The 21,916-nt window shown below is 38.6% G+C and overlaps 1 protein-coding gene and 1 pseudogene across 3 annotated transcripts in view; both read right to left on the minus strand.

Moving 5' to 3' along the window:
- Positions 1-21,916, minus strand: part of LOC102875182 (chromosome unknown open reading frame, human C11orf49) — a 266,475-nt gene that overhangs the window by 90,026 nt on the left and 154,533 nt on the right. The window lies entirely within an intron of this gene.
- LOC102874773 lies at positions 17,595-18,281 on the minus strand (annotated as a pseudogene).

Raw genomic sequence — 21,916 nt, forward strand, 5'->3', positions numbered from 1 at the left:
AGGAATCACAAGATGTAGAGGTTCAACTATGTCATTTATTGTTCTTAAGTCCTGGAGCAAATTCCATCTACCATTGGGTTGTTTTACAACTCGGAAGTCTGCAAGTTGCATCCATTTTTATATAATCTTCAGCAGAACTTGACTTGCGTGAGATAGTAGTAACACTGTCCTATTAATTACACATTCTGTTGGATCACCTTTCTTTAGAATGGGCACAAATATGGACCTCTTCTATTTGACGGGCCAGGTAACGGTCTTTCAAATTTCTTGCCATAAATGAGTGAATGCTTTTGCATTGCATCTGTTTGTTAAAACACTTTAATTAGTACTCTAATTCTGAAACCTTGTTTTTCCCCCCAATACCATAAGTGCAGCTTAAACTTCTTTCAACACCATCGGCTCTTGATCAGATGGGACTTCCTGAAGTGGTTGAACATCAATAAATTATTTTTGTTTGAGTGACTCTGTATTTTTTACATTTTCTTTTATCTTTCTTGTATGGTTTTTACCCACAGAATACTTCAATATTATACTTTGAGACTTGGTTTTTTAAATTTAGCTCTTTCAGCTTGAGAAAGAGTGGGTGTGTTCTTCCCTTTGGGTTTTCTAAGTTTTTGCATATTTCATTATAATATTCTATTTGATTTTCTTGAATTGTCCTTTGAAATCTTCTGTTCAGCTCCTTCTCCCCCCACCCCCATCGTTTCTTCCACTTGATTTAGCTACTATTCATTAAAGTTAGAATAGGACATGTTCTCTGCATTCACAGAATTTAAAGCCTAGTGGAGAAGAAAAACAATTACTTTCAGGACATGCTGATAATGCAATGACAACGAGCTGAGGAACACACGGGTCTGGTTTTACACTCACTTTATGGGCTGCAGTAATGGACTGCTGAGGAAAGATGTTCACGATGGGTACTGAGGTGAGAAGTGATACAGGTGGAAGGTTGGAGCTATAGGCAGAGCCTAAATGAAGGCATCTTAAAAGGAAACATGTGAGATTAGAGGAAACAACCAGTGCCTGAGGTCACTATAACTGAAGAGTAGATTGTAAGGCAAGGAGATTCTGGAGAAGAAAACTTCAAGACACAGAAAGCCCCTTTTTTGCACTTTATTCTGAAGAGTGTTGTTGCTAAGTGTCGTTGCGTTGACTATGACTCATAGCAACGCTATGAACAATGGATCTGAACCCTGCCCTATCCTGTGCCACCCTCATCACCTCTGACACACTTAAGCCCACCATTACAGTCACTGTGTCAATCCATCTGGATCTTCAATCCAGCTGAAGGTCTTCTCCTCCTTCACTGACCCCACCACCACCTTTCCAGGCATGAGGTACTTTTTCAAGGACTGGTTCCTCCTTATACCATGCCCAAAGTCTAAAGTCTGTCAGATGAAGTTTCATTCCTTGTCCCAAGGAACACCCTGGCTACACCTTTTCCAAGACATACTTGTTTGTCCTTTTAGCAGTCCATGAGATATTTACCACTCTTCTCCAGCATCACAATTCAAAGGCATCAATTCTTCTAGTGTCATCTTTATTAATTGTCTAACTTCGAGTTGCATAGCAAGTGACTAAAAAGACCATAGCTTGAATCAGATACACCTTAGTCTTCAATTAAGTACTTTGGAGGGCTTCAGCACTTTGAAAAGGTCTCTGACAGCAGACTTTCCCAATGCAATACATCCTCTGATTTCCTGGCTGCTCATGCCAACGGTGTTAATTGTGGATCCAAGTAAGATAAAGTCATGAACAATTATCTCTCTTCTCCATCCACATGATGTTGCCTATTGGCCCTGTGGTAAGGTGGTTTTTTTGTTTTTGTTTTTGTTTTTTTAAATTTTGATGTTAGGATGTATTAAAATTGAAGCCTGTAGTCTTTGATCCTCTGCAGCAAGAGTTTCAAGTCTCCCTCCCTTTCAGCAAGCAAGGTTGGGCCATCAGTATAATGCAGGCTGTTGGTGAGTCTTCCTCCAATCACGATCCTACATTCTTCTTCATATAGTCCATCTTCTTGAATGATTTGTTTTGCATACATATTTAATAGGGATGTAGAAAGGATACAGCCTGTCACACACTCTTCCTGATTTTAAACCAGGCGGTGTTTCTTTGCTCTGCTCATAACACAGCTTATTGGTCTAAGTAGGGGTTTCTCATGAACACAATTAAGTATTTTGGGATTCCCATTCTTCTCAATGTTACTAATATTTTGATAATTTCAAAATGAACAAAATTAAATGCACTCGCACAGCCAATAAACCCCAAATAGACATCCTTCTGGTATTCTTGGCTTTCAGCCAAGATCCATTTGACATCACCAATAATATCCCTTGTGCCACAGCTTCTTCTAGATCTAGCTTGAATATCTAGCAGTTCTCTGTCACTGTACTGTTAGCTGTTCTTTATTAATCTCCAGCAAGGCTTTGCTTGTATGATATATTAATGATATTGTTTGATAATTTCCACATTCTGTTAGATCACCTATTTTGGGAATGGAAACAAATTAGATCTCTTCCAATAGATTGGCCAGGTAGCTGTCCTTCAAATTTCCTGGCACAGCTTGGTAAGCATGTCTAGGGCTGCATTCTGTAGGAGGTGGTGGTGTTAAAGGGTTTTAAAGGGAAAAATATTGCACGCATACTTTTATTGTTTATAGTCATATAAAGGCAGCAATACGGACTGGAGGAACCAGTAATAACACTATTGCAAAGATCCAAGTAAAAACTGGAGCAACAAAAATAGGAATCAAGCGGGAAGGTCAGGAATCAAGAAATATTTTGATATGGCTTAGAAAGTACTGAGTTCTGTTTATGGTGATAGAAAAGCTAGCAATAGATGTCAGTGATGTGTGTACGCCATGATTAATGTAACAGATATATTTTTACAATAGAGAACTAGAAAGTTTTGTTTTTTTGTTTTTTAAGAATTAAAAATTTTAAAAGAGGTTATTTGAAGGTAGGATCACCAAGTCTTTTTCTGATAGCACGTGAAGGTGAGGGAGAGCAAGGAGTTAAGTCTGATGAACTTTAACTCTGACAACTGGCATTTGGAATTCAAGAAGAGAGGCAGATTTGAGGGCAGGAGCAAGGAATTTTGTCTCTGATGTTGAAGATGAGGTTCCTTTCGGATATATAAGGAGAGTTTTTTGAAGCTAAGAGCTGCTGTTCAGTTCAAGATTAGAGATACAGACTCAGAAGTCATCAACTTAAAATAGCAGTAGAAGTCGTAACAGATTAGGCTTAACAGTGTGGTGAGAAGAGTGAAGAGTCTAGTCTGGGGCCCTGGAGAGCACCAACATTTAAGACAAACACTGGAAAAAGGATGTGAAAGACATTGAAGAGGACTGGTCAGAGATATGGGAAGAAAGGCCACAGTGGAAAAGGCCGTAAAGTTTGAAGCTAAACAAAATTAGTTTAGAATCCCCGCTCTATTGGCTTATTGTGTGGCTTTGACCAAATTAGATTTAAGTCATGGTTTTCTCTTGATAAGGGTTAATGTAACCCTGTAGATTTCAGTAAGAAAGAAATATGATAATGCATAAATTATTATTTTGAAAAGTATCCTTACACTTGCTTACAATGCTCAGCTCATTGTAAGTAATCAAATGTTACCTCTCTCTCTAGTCTGGCCTTTTCATGTGTCTTTCTCTATAATAATAGGAAGTAGCATCTCCTTAGTTGCTGCTCAGTTTTTAAGTTAGAGACAATTTTGCCCATGCCCATGTCCAGGCCCAAGGAAACAGAAAATTCAGATTTTCAAAGTACTTTTCTAAGGTCATAAAACCACTGCTCCTCCATTGTTTTATTTTTCAGTTTCTACAGGATACTACTTCTTGGGAGCTGTTCTGCAGTGGATAAAATTGGCAACTAGTAACCTAATCTGAAAAGGGCTAGGAATTTATAGTTGTTAGAGGTGATATTAGGCTTCATTTTTGGCTCAAGGAAGAGATGGGAATTTTGTAGATGGCAGGTGTTGAAAAGGTTCTGGAACGCCCAAGAACACTAAAATTAGAAAAGAAAAAAAAATCTACATGACTCAAAGATTAGTTTGGTAGAGATTTTCTTTCAATTGGAAGCCAAAACACATATTACATCATCCTGGCAGGCCTGCATTTAACGATCTGTAAGCTTCAATGAAGCAAGTATCATTTAAGGCTTTGAAGGGAAAAGAAGAAAAAAGTTGTTTCAAGTCCCTCAAATAATTTACTGCACCAGTATTTCTTCTAATAATCACGTGAGTATTTTTCCTTTTGACTGGAGAGCAAAGAGGGAAGAAAAGAAACCTACAGAACAGGAGTTGGCCTAGAGAACAAAGTTCATAGTTGAATTCTGCTCTAGTACTGGCAACTGAAATAAGGCTCATCCTCATGTCCTTTAAACAGCTGACCCAGCTCTGTCCTTTTTCCCCTTAGTGGTTTTTAAGTTTCACAAAAGGTTTCGTTCTCTTATGGCTGAATTAAACAATCACAAGGAAGTTATCTCAAGAAAAAACAAAAGATGCTATGATTATTGTACTTTGTCACTGTCACGTCATTGCTAGGCCACTTATCTTCAGAAATATCTTTCTCTACTAGAGTAATGAGCTGAAAAGAAAGAATTCTTAAGTCAAACAGTGAAATGAAAAGATTTCCAAACAACAACATTTTATTACTGGAAAATTATTATTATTGTTGTTGTTAAGTGCCAGTAAGTCAACTATGGTCCAAAGTGACCCTATGAACCTTGCCTCACCCCGCACCATCTTCACAATCCTGTCATACATAAGTCCACTGCGGTGGGCACTGTGTCAGTCTACCTTGTGGAGGGTCTTCCTCTCCTTCACTGACCTCCTCTTTTAAGCATGATTTTCCTTTCCAAGGAATAGCTTTGCCTAGCTTCATGTCTTTCCCAGAATGATACCCCTAACGGTTAGTTCCTCCTGAAAATAAGCCCAAAGTACGTGAGATAAGGCTTCATAATCCTTGCCTCTAAAAAGCACTCTGGATGCCCTTCATTCTAGACAGATGTGTTTATTCTTTCTGCAATACATAGAATATTGAATAATATTCTTTGCCAATATCACAATTCAAAGACATTGACATTGATTCTTCTAAGGTCTTTCTTATTCATTCTCCAACTTTCAGATGCATAGGAAGCAACTGAAAATGCCAAGGCTTGGACTGGGTGAGCCTTATTCTAAACTGACATCCTTGCTTTTTATGTTGTTAGGTGCCGTTAAGTCGACTATGACTCAGTGAGCCTACGAACGGCTGACCTAAACCTTGTCCTATCCTGTGACACCCTCACCATCTCTGACACACTAGAGTCCATTACTGAAGTCACAGTGTCAATCCATCTCATCGGGGGTCTTCATCTCCTTCACTGTCCCTCCCTCTTTTCCTCTGCCTAGCTACATGTCCAAAGTTGGAAAGATGAAGATTCACCATCTTTGCCTCTAAGGAGCACTCTGGCTGCACTTTTCCCAAGATAGATTTGTTTATTCTTTTGGTGGTCCCTGGAATATTCAATATTCTTCTCCAGCACCACAGCTAAGAAGCACCAATTTTTCTGTCATCCGTATTCACTGTCCAGCTCTCTGATGTGTAGCATGTGAATGAGAAGACCGTGGCCTCAATCAGGTGCAACTTAGTCTTCAAACTGACATTGTTGCTCTTCAGTATTCTGGAGAGGTCCCTGACTGTGGACTTACCCAAAGCAGTATGTCTCCTAATTTACGGACTTCTGGTACCAACTGTTAATTGGTGATCCAGACAAGATGAAATCAATGACAACTTCAATCCTTTCTCCATCTATCATAATGTGGACTGTTGGTCCTGGGGAGGGGTGGGGGGGACGATCTTTGCTTTCTTGATGTTGAGATGCAATCCATACTGAAGACTGTAGTCTTTAATCTTCTGCAGCAAGCACTTTCTATCCTTCTCACTTTCAACAAGCAAAGCTGTGTCATCTCTCTAATGGAGGCTGCTGACGAGTCTTCCTTTGATCCTGATGCCATATTCTTCTTCACTGCGTCAAGCTTTGCAAATTATTTGCTTAGCATACAGATTGAATAGGTATGGAGAAAGGATACATGCCTGACAAACACCCTTCTTGATTTTAAACCATGCAGTGTTCCCTTGATCAAGTGGTGAAAACTACCCTTTCCAAAATGAAACTCCATTTTTTTCTCTACTGTGATTGCATGGTTTAAAAAGATGAACTTTAAGAATCTATAGAACTCAAGTTTAGAGAATGAACTTTAGAAGTCACCTAGTTAAGCTAAGCTTTTTACTTTACTCTTGTGCCTGGACACCCACCTCAAGCCTTTGTTCAATGATTGTCCAGAGCCATCTTGTAGAATGAGACTTTCTGCAAGGAAAGAAATATTCCATACCCTGTGCTGTTCAGTATGACAGCCACTAGTCATACATGGCTTTTGAGTACTCAAAATGTAACTAAGAAACACCAACTTTTAAATTTCATGTACATCTAAATGTGTCTATTTAGATAGCTGCGTGTGGCTATTGGCTACAAGATAGTAGATGTCTGGTATGTGCTTTATAACATCTAACGACAAGAAGTCATGGCCTCTAAAGCATTTTTTATTTATGGAAATTCTGCTTGTTAAGAACATTTCTTCTTAACATTACGAAATCTGTCTCCATGGTAACTTGTACTCACTGGTCCTAATTCTGTGTTCTGGGGCCATGTGGAATAAATAAGCCCTGCTTCACACGATACATCATTAACTATTTAAAATGACTAATCATGTTCCTCATTTTCTTTTCTTAAAGGAACAATATTGATTCATTTAACTACATTTCATCCTTTGGTCTCAAGTCTATTAATCAGTAGAAAGAATAGATAGTGGAGATTAGAATCTCAGTCCCTTTGCAATCCTCTATTTCAATTTTTATTACTCTTATTATACTACATCAACTTTTCATTCACTCATTAATTTATTCATCATATATTTACTAAGTGCCTATTATATGTCAAGTACCATTTTCAATGCTGCTGTGTCTGCCTTCAAGTCGAGCATGACTCATAGAGACCCTATGAAAAAAAGGCCTGAAGCCCTCTACAACTATCTAGATTTATCAAAGTACATAGTTTCCTGAGGCATGTTGTTTCAGAAGTGGATGCCACTCCTGCATCCAACATACCCATAACAAGCTTAATTTATAAATTAGGCACAGTAAGAGATTAACAATAACAAGTAATAATAAAGCAATTATAATAAAGCAGAAGAATTAAGTAAAATAAAGGTTATTTGAAAACAAGCACTGAGATACCGCCACAGTCAAGTTGACAACCACTAATTAGTGACTAACAAAAGGGCAGCTTATATAAGGAGGACACACTGGACAAAGGGCCGATGCACAGTCTGTGTGGGACAGGGCAGGAAAGTGTAAGATTTTCTGAGATTCCTTGGAACCTCAGAAAAGTGCACAATTTTAAACTCATGAAATGTGTAGTTTTGAAATTTCCCATTTCATAATTTTGGACCATGATTGACCAAGGATAACTATAACCACAGAAAGACAAATTCTAGATAAGAGATGAGGGGGACGACTGTTGAAGGAAACAGCCTTTCAACTGAAATATAAATGTCATATATTTACTCCTTGTCTGTTGTTATTCTTTGGTTCTTGTTAATCTTCTGTCCTTATTTCTAAGATTCTTTTATCAAGCAGGGTTTTTTTTTTTCATTTTCATGTAATGAAATATACCAATCTTTCAAGGCTTCTAGGGTTTTTTTGTCAATTAAATTTAGAAAGACCTTTTCCTCAGTGAGTTGTTCTCCCCCTCCATTTACTGTGGTTTCTTTGAGTATGTTCATTATTGCATTTTTTACAGTGAACATTTTGATTCATCTGGATCTTTTTTACATGTAAGGTGTAAGGAAAGGATTTCTTTTTTTAAAACAAAAGCTACCAATTGATTAAAAAAATTTCCCCTTTAGGGCTGATGGTTGTTGTTGTTGAGTAACATCAAGTTGGAACCACTCCATAGCTGACCCTCCAGTGGGTTTTCAGAGGCAGCAAATCACACAGGAGGAGACTGCCCATCCATCTCCCGCAGAGCAGCTGCTGGATTTGAACACTGTGCCTCTGCGATTACAGTACAGCTTCATACTATAAGGCCACCAGAGCTCCCTAAGGGTTGGTAAGATGTTGCAATAAATTAATCAGATTAATCAATGGTAATTAATGTCATAAAACAAAAAGTCTGTGAAGGATAATACAAATAAACAGCTAAGCAAAAAAAATTATATAAATTTGTTGAAAGGAAAGGCAATATACAATAAGAGGATGATTAGATATTATAATTAATTAGTTACATTAATCAATGTTATGAAAATGATCTAATGAAATTGTAATTGTAATCTTATAAAAATATATCTGAAAGATAAAAATGAAATTGTACAGTATTATATAAAATAATTAATTAGTTACATTAATCAATGTTATGAAAATGATCTAATGAAATTGTAATTATAATCTTATAAAAATATATCTGAAAGATAAAAATGAAATTGTACAGTATTATATAAAACAAAATGTATATAAATGAAATACTAATACAATTTGTAAACTCTCATGCAAATAAGTAAGTGAAAGAAGAAATCAACCCTTTAACTTAATTATTATGATTACATATTTGAGCTAATTCCTGGGTTTCTGATCCTGGCTGATTTACGCCTGTGTATTACCAAGACTAAAGGTTAATACAGTGTGGTGATACAGTATATGTACTTGGGGGCCAGAGTAGCTGAATTCACAGCCCAGCTCTGCCATTTACTGGCTCTCTAAGTGTGCGCAATTTAATCTCAACAGGTTACTGTGAGGATTAAATGAGTTACTACTAAATGAGTTGGCCCATCTTCCCAGGTAACACTGCAGACGCCAAAACCGCGTGGCATTCGTTCCACAGGCCACGCAGAGAGGGTGTAAGGAGCCTGACTGGCAGAAAGCTGGGCAGCTAAAGGGTCCATCCCACTCCCCGCCCATCTTCCCAGGTAACACTGAAGACGCCAAAACCACGTGGCATTCGTTCTGCAGGAAATTAAAAGGCGCATTGCCGTGGGAAAGTCTGCTGTTAGGGACCTCTCCAAAGTACTGAAGAGCAATGGTGTCTCTCTGGAGACTAAGGTGCGTCTGATACAGGCCATGGTCTTCACAATCACTTGTTATGCATCAAAGAGTTGGACAATGACCAAGGAGGATAGAAGGAGAATTGATGCCTTTGAGCTGTAGTGCTGGAGAAGAGTATTGAGAATACCATAGATTGCTAGGGAAACAAACAGATTCATTCTGGAAAGGGTTAAACCGGGTGGCTCCCTGGAGGCAAGGTTTCTGAAGCTCCATCTAACATACTTTGGACTTGTTGTGAGGAGAGACAGGTCCTTGGAGAAGGACATCATGCTTGGGAGGGTGGAGGGACAGCGCAGGAGGGGAGGGCCCTCTATGAGGTGGATTGATTCAGTGGCTGGGATAATCGGGATGGGAGTGTCAGAGACAGTGCGACTGGCACAGGACAGAGCAGAGTTTAGGGCTGTTGTACATAGGGTCGCTATGAGTCGCAAGCGACTCAACAGCACATAACAACAACAACAACAACAACTAAATGAGTTTAAAACAGTCTTTGGCCCATAGGGTATTTTATGTTAATTATTACTAGTAATATTATTGTAGCTTAATAACATAATATACAGATGACACAACCTTGCTTTCTGGCAGCAAGGAGGATTTAAAATGTTTGCTGCAGAAGATCAAAGACTTCAGTAAGGACTGCATCTTACCATCAACAGCCTTCAATATGGATACACCTCAATATCAAGGAAACAAAAATTCTCACCATTGAGAGTCAATGGGAAACCTCATAATAGAAAAAGATTGAAACTGTCCACAATTTTGTCTTACTTGTATCCACAATCAAATACCCTTGATTCTAGCGGTCAAGAAATCAAAAGATGTGTTGTACTGGGAAAATCTGCTGTCAAGGACCTCTCCAGAGTGCTAAAGAGCAATTATGTCAGTTTAAAGACTAAGGTATATGTGATTCAAACCATTGTCTTTTCAATTACTTGCTATGTATCTGAACGTTGAAAAATGAATAAGGATGACAGAAGAAAAACTTATGTCTTTTGAGTTGTGATGTTGGAGGAGACTACTGAATAACACACAGGATGCCAAAAGAACAAAAAGCTATGTCTTGGAGAAAGTGCAACAAGATGCTTCTTACAGGCAAGGATGGTAAAACTTCCTTCCACATACTCTGTGCATATTGTGAGGGGCCAGTCTTACACTTAGAAAGGTGGAGGGTCAGGCAGCTTAAGAGAGGAAGACTTTAGAATTGATGCAGAGACTGTAACAATGGGCTAAGTATATCAGAGATGATGAGGCCGGCACTGGAAAGGGCAAGGTTCAGATCAGTTGTTCATAGGGCATCTATGGGTCCTTGTCAACTTGATGGCACCTAACTGCAACAACAATAGATCTAGTGGGGGTAGTTTCTCTCATTGCTTTCCTCTCTCAGAATACTTCTGGTTATTCTTGTTTATTTAGATTTTTTTTTCTTTATAAGCAGCTTTTTGAAATAAAATGAATAAACAATAAAACCCTGCTGGTAATTTTTACTAAGATAATGTTAATTTGTGGATTAATGAGAAAGCACTGACAGTTTTATGAGTCTACCTCTTCCTTTTCAAGAACATGCCCTGCCTTTTCCTAGGTCCAAGTTGTCTTTGGGTTCTTTAGTAGCATTTGAAAGCTTTCTTCACATAATTCTCACATATTCTTGTTGAGTTTATTCCTAGATATTTTCTCTTCCTTTGTTATTGTAAAAAGAACCTTTTATTTCCTTGCTTAAATATATAAAAGCTATTACTTTTAAAATAAACAACTAGTTTCAATATATTAATTTTGTCAACTATTTTGTTGAATTTTCATAGTGTTTATATTAGATTTCAGTTAGATTCTCTTGGGCTTTCCAAGCAAATATCCATATAATGCAAATTATATATAATATTTTACTCTTCTTTAAAATTTACACACTTTATTTCTTTCTCCTACATATCAGCACAGACTGTTATTTTCAGAAAAATATAAATGGTACCAAAGAGTAAAATTATTTTTATAATTATATCTAGAATTCTTAATTCATATTTCTTGTGAGAGATGAACTCAACGAAGACTTTAAAGGAAAAAAATTCATATATATATATATGATGTATAAGAGATATATGAGAAAAAGAAAAGATATACATAGAGATGTAGATTTTGTATATATATATATTTTTATATCTATCTATCTATAAATAATCAGGTTACACAGATACATATTCTGCATTAATTTCTACTATGTAAAGCCAACAATGTATTAAAAAACTCCACCAGAAATCATGAGCAACCATGAACAAAATGGATAGAGAAGCTGTGGTATATTCACACAATGGAATACTATGCTACATTGAAAAACAAGGAACTCATGCAATATTATTAAAAATGGTTGACTCTGGAGAACATTACGCTGAGTGAAATATCACAGTCACAAAAGGACAAATATTGCATGGTGCCACTGTTGTAAAAGAGGACTGACCTTGGGGTTGGGGAGAGACTGAGTAAGATGGGTTCAACAATGTATACTGCACTGAAACAGAGGAGGGAGAGAACTGTTTGGAAGAGATATGTGATTAGGTAATTCTGTCATGACAGGAGTCTAGAGCAATGGCTGAATGGTGGAGTCGACCTGGGGGTGGGTTTGTAAAACAATTAAAGAATTTTTCTTTTACTTTTCCAAGAGGGTAGTGTTCTGGGGGGGGAGTTTTGGGAGGGGACAAATGTGCAACAATGAATGAATGGAAATCCAAAGCCTCTGTAAATTTTTACTGAAATTAATAAAAAATTTAAATTAAAAAAAAAAACAATCACGTAAGAGTAAGGATGGTAATAGATTTATAACTGCTCATGCTAATTTATAACTGCTATGCTACATCGTGGCACAGAGAAGTCATGAGCAAGTATTTTAAGGCTGAGGAAGCCCTGGTGGTACAGTAGTTAAGCATACTGCAGCTGGCTCCTCTGTGGGAGTACCTTTATAATATAGTCACCACCATAAAGGCAGTTTCTTTATGACTGGAAAACACATAAAGAAAGAGAGAGAGACAGAATATTCATAAATCTACTTTCTTCTGGCCGAATGTGACTTTGAACTTATTTCTTGATGCTCGAAGTCCCTGTTACCATGCTCTCTTGACTCAGGACAGTTTTGTGATCTGTATCAGGAATGCTTTATGTATTTCTTCCATCTGGCTAGGTAACCTACAGTGTAATCCCATAATGATGTCACTTCTCTTCTGCTCATCTTTTATCTCAGTCCAGATGTTCTCCAACAAGATCCCACCCTCAGGTTTATGTCTTGATATCCATGCAGCTATAGATCTTTTTGATATACCAAAATGCTCTACTTCACTTCAATTCTACTTTTTCATCCTCCCAATCCCACAAGACCTCTGAATGACCCACAGAAGGAAGTATCCCACAAGGAAATATGCTCTTTGGTACCCCTAAACATTAACTCCCCTTACACAATCTTTCTTCTAAAGGTTTTGAACTGGGGTACACTCCAAGGAAACCCTACCCTAGCCAAGAAGATGACTAATACAACTTTTGGAGATACAGTGTTCTTGGAGTTAGTCCAGCAATCATAGTTATACTTTCTAACTTCAACTGGACTCTCATGGCTACTGGGTAATCATTTTAGTTAATCTCTTTTAGTGCTTTACTGTGTTTATTATAGCAGCTGATACAGACATTTTCCATTCTCAAATTTCCAAGCTGAATTTATGACCCAACCTCCAAATCTCATTTATTACTGAGATTTTCTTATTTAATTGAGATCAAGGTCATCAAACTTCCCCCTCTGTCTTTCAATTTAATTCCCTAATATTTCTCTGAATTTCCACGTGTCCTCACTTCTTATCTTGGAGAAGAAAATCTTTCCCTTCTCTTACTAAGATGAATGAATCTCTCCATCTGTGCTCTTGGGCTCATACTGTCTCCATTTCTCTGGGACTTTGCTCTACCAATACCTCTCTTTTATTTGCATCTTTGTTGTTGTTGTTGTTAGGTGCCCTCAAGTCAAGCACGACTCATTAGACACCCAATGAATAAAAGATTGGATCCTGTCCTATCCTGTGCCATCCTAATCATCTCTGACACACTTGAGCTCACTGTTGCAGTCACTGTGTCAAAACATCTCACTGAGGGTCTTTTTAGCTGACCGACCACCTTTCCAAGCATGATTTCCTTTTCCACAGAATAGCCTCTTCTAGCAATATGTACAAAGCAGAGAGACGAAGCTTTGCCATCCTTGTCTCCAAGGAGAACTGTGGCTGCAAGGGAATTTAGTGGATTTGCCTTTTTAATCTCGCCTTTCTCATCACCTTTTAATCCATGCACATTTAAGTGGTTCTTTGGATTTAAAAGCCTTCCATATAAGAGTCTACTCACTGTAACTACTTTTTCTTTCAAAGTAAAATTTATCAATTTCTCAGTAGAGTATGCTATAATGATCATCTCCTCTTTCTTTTCAGTATACACACACTAAAACCTGCAGTGTGGTTTATATCATAACTAAAACTGTTTTCTTGAAAGTTATGGATGATCTCTCCCAGGCATCATATTTTCAAGGGCCTTTCCTTACTTCTCCAAATACCATTGTCCATGCTGCCCTAGAACTTCTGTGATGTCCCTTGGCTTAAATGTCACTGTAGAAAGAGCAAGGGCCACGTGAAGGTAGTCATGTCTGACCTTTACTTCACAAAGGAAAACTGTTCCTGTCAACAGCATTCAACAACACAAAACCAATTCCATGAGGTCACACATGTCTCTTCATGTTCCTGTATCTTTTTCTACTCATCTCAACACCAATCTAACTGCTTTGCTGGGCCCAAAATATGAGGAGATAGCGCACAGATCACACAGAATCATACTGAGGAAGTCTCAAATTATAATCCAGGGTAGTAGCAGAATACAGTCAGTACAGCTTCAGAAATATGCACACAAATGCCTTAGTCTTGAGCTTCGTGGCTTTAGGCTACTATTACAAAGTTGTCAGTCCTGCCAATATTGGTTCTCCCCTTCCTTCCTACTCACCCAAGGTGTCAAGAAAACTTGGGCAAAGGCTCTTAGCTTAGTTCTGGTGCTGTCCGTGGAGAGCAGCAGTCCCAAAGGCTGCCATCTCAGTCTGGTCTGGTTCTCTGCTCTGGCTGGTGTGGATGTTGTGCTGGGCCTGAAGGTAAGGAGTTAAACTGTCAACCCAAAGGCCCATGATTTGAATCAACCAGCTGTTCCCAGGAGGGTTAGCTATTGAGTTGATCCTGACTCGACAGCACACAACAACAGCAACAACAACAACAACATACTATTATGCTGTTTCTACCACTTAGAACAACATATGTAGGTTTTCAATGCATGTCTGAAACTTATCTACTACTTCTTTCTGTATTTAAATAGATTTTAAAAGCAGAGATGTGCTTATAAGGATATTTCCAATTAAGATAACAAATAAGATTGTGAACTCTGGCATTATATCTATTTTCAAACGGCTAATTTTGTTGTTGTTGTTGACAGACCACGGTTTACTGAGCACTAAATACAAGCCAGACCCTCCTAATTATAGAGAAAGTGAAAGAAAATGTGGTCACATGGTAAACATTTTTGTGTACTAACCAGTAAGCCTTATCTATTTTGCCACCCACCATTCGTGAAGTGTCAACTAACTACACTGCTCCCGCTAGTCACAGGTAGTGCGCTAAGCACTCTCGTGTCAGTTTCACCTCACTCGTACAGCTTCTTTTACAGGACTGTTCTGTACAGCTTCTTCTACAGGACTGTTGTGTGTGGTTTCACCTCACTTGTATAGTTTCTTATCACTAACAAGGAAAAATAAAAATAAACACAACTCAAGCCCACTGCTGTCAAGTCTACTCATGGCAATTCCACGTGTTTCAACGTAGAACTGGGTTCCATGGGCTTTCAAGGGCTACAATCTTATGGAAGTGGGCCAGCCAGGCTTTTCTTCTGCAGCACTGCTGAATGCGTTAGCAGCCAAGCACGAACCATTTCTCTGAAAGTAGGGATTTAAAGTACTCTTAAATCACAGGGCTGATGGCACAGCCAATACTGTAATTTGTTTATACAGAATCCATCTTTCATAGGACAAATATTCTTTGAAAGCTCTCACTTGTCCTTTTTGGTCCTGCATATGAACAAAGCCAGTCTCTTCCTTATCAAATGCCTAATAAGAATTTCAAGAACCAGTTTTTAAGCATTAAGAGAACTGTTTTTTAAATCTGGGTAATAGGAAAAGAAAAGGGCAGAGAATCCACGGCTGCAACAGCTGGCTTCAAAGAATTCAGTGTCCTGGGAACAAGAGCCAACTGGGTGCGACTGACTGCACCCTTGCACCAAAGCCAGAGTACAAAGATGAAGGGCGAGGAAATGAGGGAGATTCTTGAAGTGACTTCCCAGGAGGAATCTCAGGCCAGCCACACCCAGTCCCTTCATCTAAGTAAATAACTCAGCAAAACTGCAAATGGGCTTAACCAGTCTCTGCAGGCACCTCTCCCAAAGAACAGGGGATTTCTTCCTCACTGCTGTTACATGCAACTTCCCAAACCCGGCTTGCCTGCAGGGGAAGTGTGTGCTCTCCCCAAGTCACGGCATGTTTATCAGAAGATGAGCAAACAAACAGCAAATAGCTCTGCAAGAGTTTTCCATACTTCTGGCAGCAGCAGGAGAGCAGCTGTCAGTTGGCTAAACTGGGGATTTGGCCTTTTTAATAGAGTTTTTAATTTCTAGTAGTAACTCTGCTCTTGCCCATATCTGATGATTGAACTGAAATTTGAGCAGCTCCTTCCAAAACAGGCTCAAGTTATAGGAAATGTACTATAAATATGCAGGACCCATTTAACCCCCAGTAGGCATTCATGAATTTATTCACCCATCCTTTGTTAAGAACCTACCACAAACAAGCAAGGCACTGCCTGGGGATTCCAAGTATGCAGTCTCTGCCCTCAGGGAGCTAACAATGATAAAGATCACAATGACAAAAGTAACTGGTACTGACAGTTGACTAGTATGTGCCAGAATGACTGAACGCTCTCTCTTCCATTATCTCACTTTTCACCTTCAGTAGTATTATATTTTCCATTTTACAGAAGAGAAAGCCGAGACCTAGAAGAGGTAACTCATAGTCTCATAGCTATAGATCCAGCACTTACGCCACCTGAGCCTAGGGCCACTTTACAGTACAGTCTTCTTTACTGCTTCTCATGGAGAGAAAGAAACATTTGGTATTACAAATTAATAATCTCAATGAGGAAGTAGAATAGACAGATAATCAATCTTTTCGGACTCGAAGAGATCTGTATTTGTTTCCATTCCAAAGAAAGGTGACCCAACAAAGTGTGGAAATTATTGAACAATATCATTGATATCATATGCAAGCAAGATTCTGCTGAAGATTATCCAAAAATTATTGGAACAGCACATCAACAGAGAACTTCCAGAAGTGCAGGCTAGCTTTAGAAGGGGTGGTATGGTACTAGGGATATTATAGCTAATGTTAGATGGATCTTAGCTGAAAGCAGAGACTATCAGAGGAATGTCTATCTATGTTTCATTGGTTATGCAAAGGCATTTGACTGTGTGGATCATAACAAACTGTGGCTGAATCTGAGAAGAATGGGAATCCCAGAACACTTGATTGTGCTAATGCAAAACCTATACTTGGACCAGAAGGCAGTAGTCAGAACAGAGCAAGGAAACACTGCATGGTTCAAAATTGGGAAGGGTGTATGCCAGGGATGTGTCCTATCTCCATACCTTTTCACTCTATATACAGAACAGACTATCCGGGAGGCTGGGCTCTATGAGGAGAAGTGTGGCATCAGGATTGGTGGAAGATTCATCAGCAATCTGCGTTATGCAGATGACAAGACCCTGCTTGCTGAAACTGAGGAGGACCTGAAGCACTTGCTGCAGAAGGTCAAAGACTGCAGCCTTCAGTATGGATTGAAACTCAGTATCCAGAAGACAGTGGTAATGTTGTTTGGTGCCATCGAATCAGCTCTGACTCAAAGCAACCCTACGGAACAAAATGTCTAAACCTTTCAATGTACCTCTTATTCTGGACCATTGTCATATGTATACTGCCAAACCATACATTCTTTTTCCCCCCAAAAAAGGTTAAGATTTTGTTTGCAAAGCTTCTTTGTTGTACAGAAAGTAAAAATGCTGTTACAGTCTCAGAATAACTAGTATTCATGAATGGTTGAGACTCACCAATCACAGCTACCCACACTACAGCAAGAGTCTTACACAAAAACGTAAAATCCCCACACTTTGGTGGTGGAGTTCCAAGAGGGACTAAACAGGAAGGTGGAATGTCACAGGACCTATTCTTCGGCTCTCTGGGTGGGTGGGTATCCGGGGGTTTGTATCACAGCTACTTTTTATTTATTTCTTTTTAAACAGGTACCAAATCCATATGAGCCATCCAAACAATGCTGAACAGTTCTTTTTTTGTGAGTTACCTGGGGTCTTAATCATCTTCTCCTTCACCATCTGTTTCTCTCTTTCTCTTCTCACCTTTCCCACTTTCTTCCTCATCTTTGTCTTCATCTTCATCCTCATCTTCTTCATCAACTTCTCCATCCTGGCCAAATTCTTCTTCCTCCCCGCTGACTTCATCTACATCTACTTCCCCTTCCACATCTTCATCCTCTTCCTCATCAAAATCCTCCTCTTCATCGCCCACACCATCCCCCTCAGCATCTGAGTCAGGGGCTTCCTGGTCCTCTTGGTCAGAGTCATCCAGGTAGGTCCACTGGCAGGAGCTTAAAGATGCTCTTAGTAATCATTTAAGTTGGAAACCTCACAGTTAAACAGATCCAGGCTTTTCAGATTCTCCAATTATTTCAAGGGCTCCAAGATGCTGATATCCTTCAGTTTATTTCCACTCAAGTTTAGGTGCATGAGGTTTGGAAGTTTTTCTGCTAACATGTCCAGACCTCCAAAGATTCTATTTTCACTGAGTTCAAGCCTTTTCAATTTTGGTAACTTGAAAATGAAATCAAGCCTAGTTTACTAAACTGAGGAACTCTAAGTTCACAAATTCAGCTGTTAAACCCTCAAATTTTCCATCATTTGACTTGTAGTTGTCCAGAGCAAGTTCTCAGACAGCTGCCAGGGTCTAGTTCCTCAGCTCCAGGTGGATCCTTCTCTCCATGGTGCCCCTCTTCCCTGCCTCTTCAAACTTTACTTTGTGTGGCAGAGGGTGGATGTGGGAGAGGCATCCTGTGCAGCAAAGGTCATTGGAAGTGAGGTGCTGGTGGCTGAGGCCTGAGGGGTGATCCTGGGCGGCAGGCAGCAGGGGGTCAGGCAAGCGAGCAGAAGACGAATCGTACATTCCTTTTAATTAAACAGTTCTTTCTTTCATCTATTCCAATGCAAGGTTCATTATCTATCCACTCTTTTCCTATTTTCCTCCCCACCCTCCATGTTAGTATTTGTCCTTTCGTGACTGAGATATGAGGGAGGGAGGGAGGGAGGAAGGAGGAACTGCAACAATGAATGAATAGTAAAAAGAACTGGAGGAGGGGAAAGGGAGAGGGGGGGAATGTGCAATAATGAATGAAAGAAAATCCAACTTTTCAGTAAACTTTCATTAAAATCACAATTAAAATATTTTATTATAAAAACAGAATGTCTACACCTTCCCCTCTCCTGCACCATCTTCACTAGCAGGTCATACAGGACCACTGGCATTCTAAACAGGGGTCACAGGTTTAGATAATCACAGACTATCAAGGTTTTACAATATACGTTCTCAAGCTACAATATACATTGGAATCATCCACAGAACTTTTAAAATATGAAAACAAGACCTCAACCCCAAAGATGCTGATTAAATTGATCTGGGATAGAGCCTGGGTATCAATATTTTACAACAACAAAAAAACCCAACCCCCTCCCGCCCCCATCTTCCTAAATTATCTAATAAACAACTAGGGAAGAAAACAGAGCTTCTAACTAGTTCATTCCTGTCAATCTCCTAATGAGAATTTGCATTTTCACCCCAGATATATTGTTTCAGAACTTACATTTTAACAATATCCCTAGGTGATTTTTCTAGATTGCCATAACAAATTATAGCTAACATTGAGAAGAAGGATAATTCCAGAACACACACTTTAGACTTATATGAGACTTCTACCTAGACTAAAAGGCATTGTCTGGACAAAGCAAGGGAACATTCCATGGTTTAAAGTCAAGAAAAGTGTGTGTCAGAGATGTAGACCCTCTCCATACCTATTCAGTCGGTATACTCAACAGATCATTTGTGAAGCTGGATTTTATGAAGAAGAATGTAGCATAAGGAATGGAGGAAGACACATCAACAACCCATTTTATGTAGATGACAACATTGTTCACAAAGTGAGGAAGGATTGAAGCACTAGCTGCAGACTATCAAGTACTATCGCCTTCAATATGAACTGCATCTCAGCATCAAAAAAACAAAAATCTTCACCACTGGGCTAACAGGCAACATCATGATGGAGAAAACTGAAGTTGTCAATGACTCTTCTTGCTTGGATCCACAATCAACACCCATAATGGTAGCAGTCAAGAAATCAAAAGAGAAGTTGCATTGAGAATAGCCATTGTCAGGGCCCTTTCCAGAGTACTTAAGAGCAATGATGTCAGTTTAAAGACTAGAATGTGCCTGACTAAAGTCATGAACTTTTCAATAATTTGCTATGCATATGAAATTTTGATAATGACTAAGGATGACAGAAGAACTGGTATCTTTGAATTGTAGTACTGGAGAAGTGTACTGAATATCCTATGGATCGCTAAGAGAACAAATAGGTCTGTTTCAAAGAAAGTGAAACCAGGGTGTCCCTTGGAGCTAAAGAGGTGAAACTTTATCTCATAAACTTTGGGCATGTTGTAGGAAGGGCTAGATCTTGCAGTAGGACCTCATGCTTGGAAAGCTGGAGGATTAGTGCAAGAGAGGAAGACCTTCTATGAGATGCCTTGACACAGTGACTGTAACAATGGGCCCACGCGTGTCAGAAATGGAGAGAATGGCACAGGATAGGGCGGGGTTGACAGCCATTGTTCATAGGGTTACTATGAGTTGAGGTGACAGCATATAACAGTAACATACATTAGGATCATTTAGGAGCTTGTTAAAATGTAGATTCCGATTTAGTATACTTAGGGTGTAAATGTACATTCTCAGCAGAGGTTCACATCAGAATAAACAATTCAAGCTTCGGGTGAAAACCTCTGTTATAGAGCAAGAAATGAAGTAAAGAAAACAAGTTACTCAGTGTTTCCCAAACTTCAGAGATGATGAGAATCACCTGAAATGCTTGATTCAAAAAACAGATTTCTAGGTCCCTTCCTTGCTGACTCTAATTCAGGAGGCATCAGATGGAATAAAGGAATGACTTTTTTACAATCTCTTCAAGGTGTCTAATTAGAGTCTTAAATTAGGGTCAGGTGGTGGTTTTAGTGATGAAGAGCTGGGTATGCCAAGCAAAATAAGACTGGAAAAGATTAAATTTTCAACACTCTTTATACTTGCTTTTATATGCTTCCAGCTTAAAACCCACAAAAATATCCAAATCTGAATGTGGTTTATTAAACTGACATCTTAAGCCTAAGGTGGTTTTGTTTTGATTCACAGTGTGTAAACTTTATCTTAGCCATTTACTTTTGTTTCCAACAGAACCATGAGAGCAAGAGATTTCAGAAGTCAAAGAGCACTTACAGAGTTCTACAAATGTTTACATTTTTTTCCTAATTAGAAACTTTTAAAAATGTGCAAGAAAACAACATGCGTTTTCATTAAATACAGTACATAGTAAAATTTTTTATGTGGACATTACCAACCTGTATTGTCAGAATAGCTTTTCTTGTCATGTCTATACATGTAATTTGAACTTGAAAAACATCACATATTAGGATGCATTTTTATCAATCTAATCTTTTCTTTTTTCCTCCTTATATTCAGTATTATACTGGCAAGAAAGACTGACTTTACATAAAATCTTTACAGTCAACTGGATGAAGGTACAGATGTTGTTGGGGTATCCTTTAACTTGTTTCCTCATGATGTGTTTGTTCATGATAGTTATGGAATCAAATACAAAGTAGATTTACTATAAAGTACTTTAGAATTACAAAAGAAGTCTTTAAGTGTTATGCTTTAAGTCTTCATTACTTTCAGAAACATCTGCATATCGCAGATTTTGGATTGAGTTTACCTCCAATTCTAATGACTTCTTTTCTATCATGTAGCTCAATTTCTCAGAATATTTACTCAGCAAACAGATTGAAGTAGGGTAAAAAGATACAACACTGATATACACCTTTCCTGATTTTAAAACATATAGCATCCCCTTGTTCTGTTTAAGTATTTGCCTTTAGTCTATGTACAAGTTCCATATAAGCACAATTAAGGGTTCTGGATCCCCATTCTTCGAAATTATATTCAAACTTTGTTATGAGCTATAGAATGGAATATCTCTGCATAGTCAATAAAACATAGCTATACGTCTTTCTGGTGTTCTCTGCTTTCAGTCAAGAACCAGTGGATGTCAGTGGTAAAATCTGTCATTCCATATTATCTTCTGAATCCAGCTTGAATTTCTGGCAGTTCTTTGTTGACTGACTCCTGTAACCATTTTTAAATAGTCTTCAGTGAGATTTTAATTGCTTGTGATACTGTTCTATAATTTTCTCATTCTCTTGAATCTCTTGCCACAGTTGTAGTCCATTTTATTTCTATTTCATCTGCAAAGTGCAGTGTGCACAGGTGCTATTTTATGTTCTTGAAAAAAGTTCTGTAAG

Source organism: Elephantulus edwardii, unplaced genomic scaffold (assembly GCF_000299155.1).
Source record: "Elephantulus edwardii isolate Elephantulus edwardi_28Jun2011 unplaced genomic scaffold, EleEdw1.0 scaffold00189, whole genome shotgun sequence".
Taxonomy (NCBI): Eukaryota; Metazoa; Chordata; class Mammalia; order Macroscelidea; family Macroscelididae; genus Elephantulus; species Elephantulus edwardii.